Raw genomic sequence first — 6,000 nt, forward strand, 5'->3', positions numbered from 1 at the left:
TTGAGGCGCCGCCCCTAGGTAGTCTCCATTCTCCTGGAACCCCACCAGAGAGTGTACAATAAAGTGCTTGATACCATTACTGGCAGTTGTGTGTATTCATTGCTTCTTCCTCAGTGTCACAGAACGGGTGTGACATGACAGGGAGCGTGTGGCTGTGGGATATTGTGTGTAGGGGTTGTCAGAGGCATGGATGGGGGAACGCATTCCACCTCATTTGGACCTAATTAGCTGTCAGACACTAGCGATCTGCTAGTGTCTACCTAACCATGCTATTCTAAGACCTTTGTGTGCAGCCGTTACACTAAAAAACTACTTTTATTGCTATGCAAATGAGCCTCTAGGTGCTATGGGGGCGTCTTTTCAGCACCTAGAGGCTCCGTCTACTCACCCTGTATTCCGCCCCGCTCGTCCGTCAAGCCCGCCCATCTCTAGATTGCCAGCCTCCATCTCATCCATCGGCCGAATTCTCGCACCTGCGCCGTGTGCATCTGTATTCGGCGCAGGCGCAGTGACTGTCTGACCCCCACCCTGCGCCGGCATCTCGCCTGCGCCGATTACATCAGAGTGCTCAAAAGGAACAGACGACGCCCGGCCGGTCAGACAGTCAGTGCGCCGAATACAGAGGCACACGGCGCAGGTGCGAGAATTCGGCCGATGGAGGCTGGCAATCTAGAGATGGGCGGGCTTGACGGACGAGCGGGGCGGAATACAGGGTGAGTAGACGGAGCCTCTAGGTGCTGAAAAGACGCCCCCATAGCACCTAGAGGCTCATTTGCATAGCAATAAAAGTAGTTTTTTTAGTGTAACGGCTGCACACAAAGGTCTTAGAATAGCATGGTTAGGTAGACACTAGCAGATCGCTAGTGTCTGACAGCTAATTAGGTCAAAATGAGGTGGTAGAAACCCTTTAAAGGGGTTGTCTCACTTCAGCAAATGGCATTTATCACGTAGAGAACGTTAATACAAGCCACTTACTAATGTATTGTCATTGTCCATATTGCTTCCTTTTATGGCTGGATTTATTTTTCCATCACATTATACACTGCTCGTTTCCATGGTTACGACCATCCTGCAATCCAATAGCGATGGTCGTGCTTGCACGCTACAAAAAAAAATAATAATTTAGTTTATGTGAACTCCCATGGTCCCGGCTACAAAATAGACCGGCGTTTTTTCCTATAGTGTGCAAGCATGACTACCAGTGATGGATTGCAGGGTGGTCGTAACCATGGAAACGAGCAGTGTATAATGTGATGGAAAAATGAATCCAGGAGACAATATGGACAATCACAATACATTAGTAAGTGCCTTGTATTAACTTCCGCTGCATAATAAATGCCACTTGCTTAAAAGGGTTATTCCATGTTTCTAAGTATGCTTAATCTGTTGTTTATGCCACCACCAGCAACTTACCCAATACACGTTATTAGCGATTTCTCCTCCTTTTCCTCTATAAATGACCTTCTTTTGTAGCCCTATTTACATCTGGTAGTTATTAGTGACAGCCACCCCAGCGATACTGGCGCGGTGGCGCTCTTGCGCGCTATCCTCCTGATTCTACGCAACCCGACCTGACTCACGAGCTTGTGTATTTTCTCGCATGCGCGATCATTAACTTTTTTTCAGAGAAATCTCTGCGCCTGTCTGTGCGCTGGTTATTTCTCCTGCGCTTGTCAGTCCACTTACCATGGGTATCTAGTTACAGGAAGGGATAGGAGAGTAGGAGCGCAGAGGCGGCTTCTGGAATGAATTCCGGCTAGCGCGCACGTAAAGAAAGGAGAGCAGAGCGCTGATCCCGCTGTCAATCAATAGAAAGGACAACGCCGCCTGACTGAGCAGTTTCTTGAAGAGGACAGAGCAGCAACGGCATGGAAAGCAGAAGGTGGGATACCCCTTTAAGGCTACATTTACATTAGCTTAGAAATCCGGCAGAGTTCACCGGGTCTGGCATAGCCAGATAATGCCAGGAGCCTCCGGACACCATTGACTACTATGGTATATGACAGGGATCCAGATGCTTTCCACCATAAATGCCAGCTTTGCAGGACTTTTATGCTGGACAGCGGCTGGATCACGGTCAGATACTATTGTAGTCAATGGGGTCCAGCCGGATGCGCAGGTTGTTCCACGGGTTGGATTTCTAAATGCTGATGTGAACCTAGCCTACGGTTATGGCTAGAATCCTTCTGATGCTAAGGGGAATCTGTCACCACCATTGTCACTAGGATATGCCCCCATTGTCTGATAGGTGCGGGCCCCAGAGGTGGGAACAGAGTCGGCAAAGTCCGCAGGGTGCACTGTGCATGCATGGCGGCCCTTCATTCATTTCTATGGGGCCGCTGAAAATAGCCGAGCACTCTCATTCATTTCTATAGGGATTCCGAAAATAGCCGAGCATGTCGTTTGGCTATTTTTGGCAGGCAAATAGGAAGGCTTAGTGGTTGCCAAACCTGGCACCGCCAGCCACCACTTTGCCGGCCTCGTGTTAGGCCACCACCAAGCCTTCCTATTGGCCCCAAGAAAATAGCTTAACAGCACGCTCGGCTATTTTCAGAATCCCCATAGAAATGAATTGGAGCGCACCGTGCTTGCGCGGCCACCACTCTCATTCATTTCTATGGGGGTGATGGAAATAGACAAGCCAGCACTCGGCTATTTTTCGGCGGCCCCATAGAAATGAGATGAGGGCAGCTGTGCATGCACGGTGCACCCTCTGGTACTTTGCTGGCTCCGTTCCCACCTCTGGGATCCGCACCTATTAGACAATGGGGGCATATTCTAGCAATATGCCCCCATTGTGTGAGATGGGAATACATATTTAACTGCTTATATGGTGCTGTAGGTCTCCTGTATGTGCAATATAAATGTATTTGTGCCCTTTTATAAATATGCTAATACGCTTGAAAAGAGCGCAAGGGGCGGGACTTAGTGTTTGTGGAGCCCCTCTCCTCCCTCATCTGGTATTCTCCTTCTTGATGTGGACGTCAGCCTGCCCCAGCAGAAAATCTTGCGCATGTGCCCTTCAAATCATTTTTTGAGGGGCACAAATACATTTATATTGCACATACAGGTATGCGTAGAAAGCCCTCCAGGAGACCTACAGCGCCATATGAGCAGTTATATACAGTCATGTGAAAAAATTAGGACACCCTTTGAAAGCATGTGGTTTTTTGTAACATTTTTAATAAATGGTTATTTCATCTCCGTTTCAACAATACAGAGAGATTAAAGTAATCCAACTAAACAAAGAAAACTGAAGAAAAGTCTTTTCAAGATCTTCTGTAAATGTCATTCTACAAAAATGCCTATTCTAACTGAGGAAAAAGATAGGACACCCTCACATGTATTCCCTCTTAAATTGGCTCAGATCTCACACAGGTATATCACACCAGGTGCACATAATTAGTAGATCGTTACTCTGCATGTTGAATGAGGCTTGCCCTATTTAAACCTCAGACATTTAGTTTGGTGTGCTCCTGACTGTTGAAGTGAGAGTGAGCACCATGGTGAGAGCAAAAGAGCTGTCAGAGGACTTCAGAAAAAAGATTGTAGCAGCCTATGAGTCTGGGAAGGGATTTAAAAAGATCTCAAAAGATTTTGAAATCAGCCATTCCACTGTCCGGAAGATAGTCTACAAGTGGAGGGCTTTCAAAACAACTGCCAACATGCCCAGGACTGGTCGCCCCAGCAAGTTCACCCCAAGAGCAGACCGCAAGATGCTAAAAGAGGTATCCAAAAACCCTAAAGTGTCATCTCGAGAACTACAGCAGGCTCTGGCTACTGTTGATGTAGAAGTACATGCCTCTACAATCAGAAAGAGACTGTACAAGTTTAACTTGCATGGGAGGTGTGCAAGGAGGAAACCTTTGCTTTCCAAGAGAAACATCGAGGCCAGACTGACATTTGCCAGCGATAAAGTTGACAAAGACCAGGACTTCTGGAATAATGTTCTTTGGACAGATGAGTCCAAAATTGAATTATTTGGACACAACAGCAGAGGACATGTTTGGCGTAAACCAAACACAGCATTCCAAGAAAAGAACCTCATACCAACTGTGAAGCATGGAGGTGGAAGTGTCATGGTTTGGGGCTGCTTTGCTGCAGCAGGACCTGGTCAGCTCACCATCATAGAATCCACGATGAATTCTACTGTGTATCAGAAGGTGCTTGAAGAACATGTGAGACCATCAGTTAGAAAATTAAAGCTGAAGCGGAACTGGACCATGCAACATGACAATGACCCAAAACATACTAGTAAATCAACCAAAGATTGGCTGAAAAAGAAGAAATGGAGAGTCCTGGAATGGCCAAGTCAAAGTCCAGATTTGAATCCCATTGAGATGCTGTGGGGTGACTTGAAAAGGGCTGTACGTGCAAGAAACCCCTCAAACATCTCACAGCTGAAAAAGTTCTGCATTGAGGAGTGGGGTAAAATTTCCTCAGACCGATGTCGAAGACTGGTAGATGGCTACAAGAACCGTCTCACTGCAGTTATTTCAGCCAAAGGAGGTAACACTCGCTATTAGGGGCAAGGGTGTCCTATCTTTTTCCTCAGTTAGAATAGGCATTTTTGTAGAATGACATTTACAGAAGATCTTGAAAAGACTTTTCTTCAGTTTTCTTTGTTTAGTCGGATTACTTTAATCTCTCTGTATTGTTGAAACGGAGATGAAATAACCATTTATTAAAAATGTTACAAAAAACCACATGCTTTCAAAGGGTGTCCTAATTTTTTCACATGACTGTACGTCCAATCCCTTTCACACTAGGCCATGGTGAGGATTCGTCCATAGTAACATGACTTCCCACCGCAGGAGCCACTAGGTAATGGCTTTGACCTCAGCCGTCACGTCATTTTGGATGAAGGGTCACTTGTGATATAAGCAAGGGGAGACTGTCAAAGAGTTCTAACATTAAAGGGGTACTCTTGAGGAATTACACAGGGGCTATCTGTACTTGTCGGGATACCCTGTAATTAGGGTGAGGCAAAAGCCTGGACACCTTTTTAACTGGTGTAATTTGTAGAAAACTGATTTCCAATGTGTAAAAGTATTATTGGGAGGGAGGCTGCCTTATCTGGTGGAGGAAACATTTTTGGCGGCCATTTTGAAATCTGCCATATTGAATTCAGCTCAGTTTTTTCCAATGGGAAGGGGATCGAGTGATATATCAGTCTCAGTTAGGATTTAAACAGAAACACATGGGAAGTGTCAGTTTTGACCTATCTTTACGAGGTCAGATATGCACATGGTTAAACATTTAATCCAGTCTTCCTGAACACATTGAAGAACCACAGGTGATACTTCACAGCTCTGTAGGATCTGCCATTTCAGGCAAGCCATATTGCATATTCAAAAGGGACTTTAAATCGCCCCAGAGGAAAAAAGCCCAAAGGCATTAAGTCTGGCAACCTTGGGGGCCATTCTATCTCACCTCTACACTCAATCCAGGGAATTGCACATCCAGCCATCTGCGTATGCAATACCTGAAACAGATCTGTGAAGAAGTATCACCTGTGGTTCTTCACCGTGTTCACAAAGACTGGATTAAACATTTAACCATCCGGCAGAATGGTGGACACATAGAACATGTCATGTAAAGCACTTTAGGTAAATTTGACCTCGCTTCAATCATACACAGGTAAAGATAGGTCAAAATTGACACTTACAGTGTGTTTCTAGCCAAGACTGATATATCTCATGAACCTCTTCCCTTTGGAAAAACTGGAGCTGAATTAAATATGGCAGATTTCATAATGGTGGCCAGAAATGTTTTCTCCACCAGATAATGCAGCCTCCTCCCAGTTAATACTTTCACACCAGTTAAAAGAGTGTCCAGACAACACAAAGAAATAGAAACCCATGAAGAAACCAACATCTACAGTGGCCTTGCTTCCTGTTTTGCTTTTGAAGCTTTTAAGTTCTTACTCTTTCACCCCCCAAAAAACATTACTAAACCTGATGAAGGGGTTCTTTCGGCCCTGAAATGCGTTGTTCATCT

Source organism: Bufo bufo, chromosome 3, assembly GCF_905171765.1.
Source record: "Bufo bufo chromosome 3, aBufBuf1.1, whole genome shotgun sequence".
Lineage (NCBI taxonomy): Eukaryota > Metazoa > Chordata > Amphibia > Anura > Bufonidae > Bufo > Bufo bufo.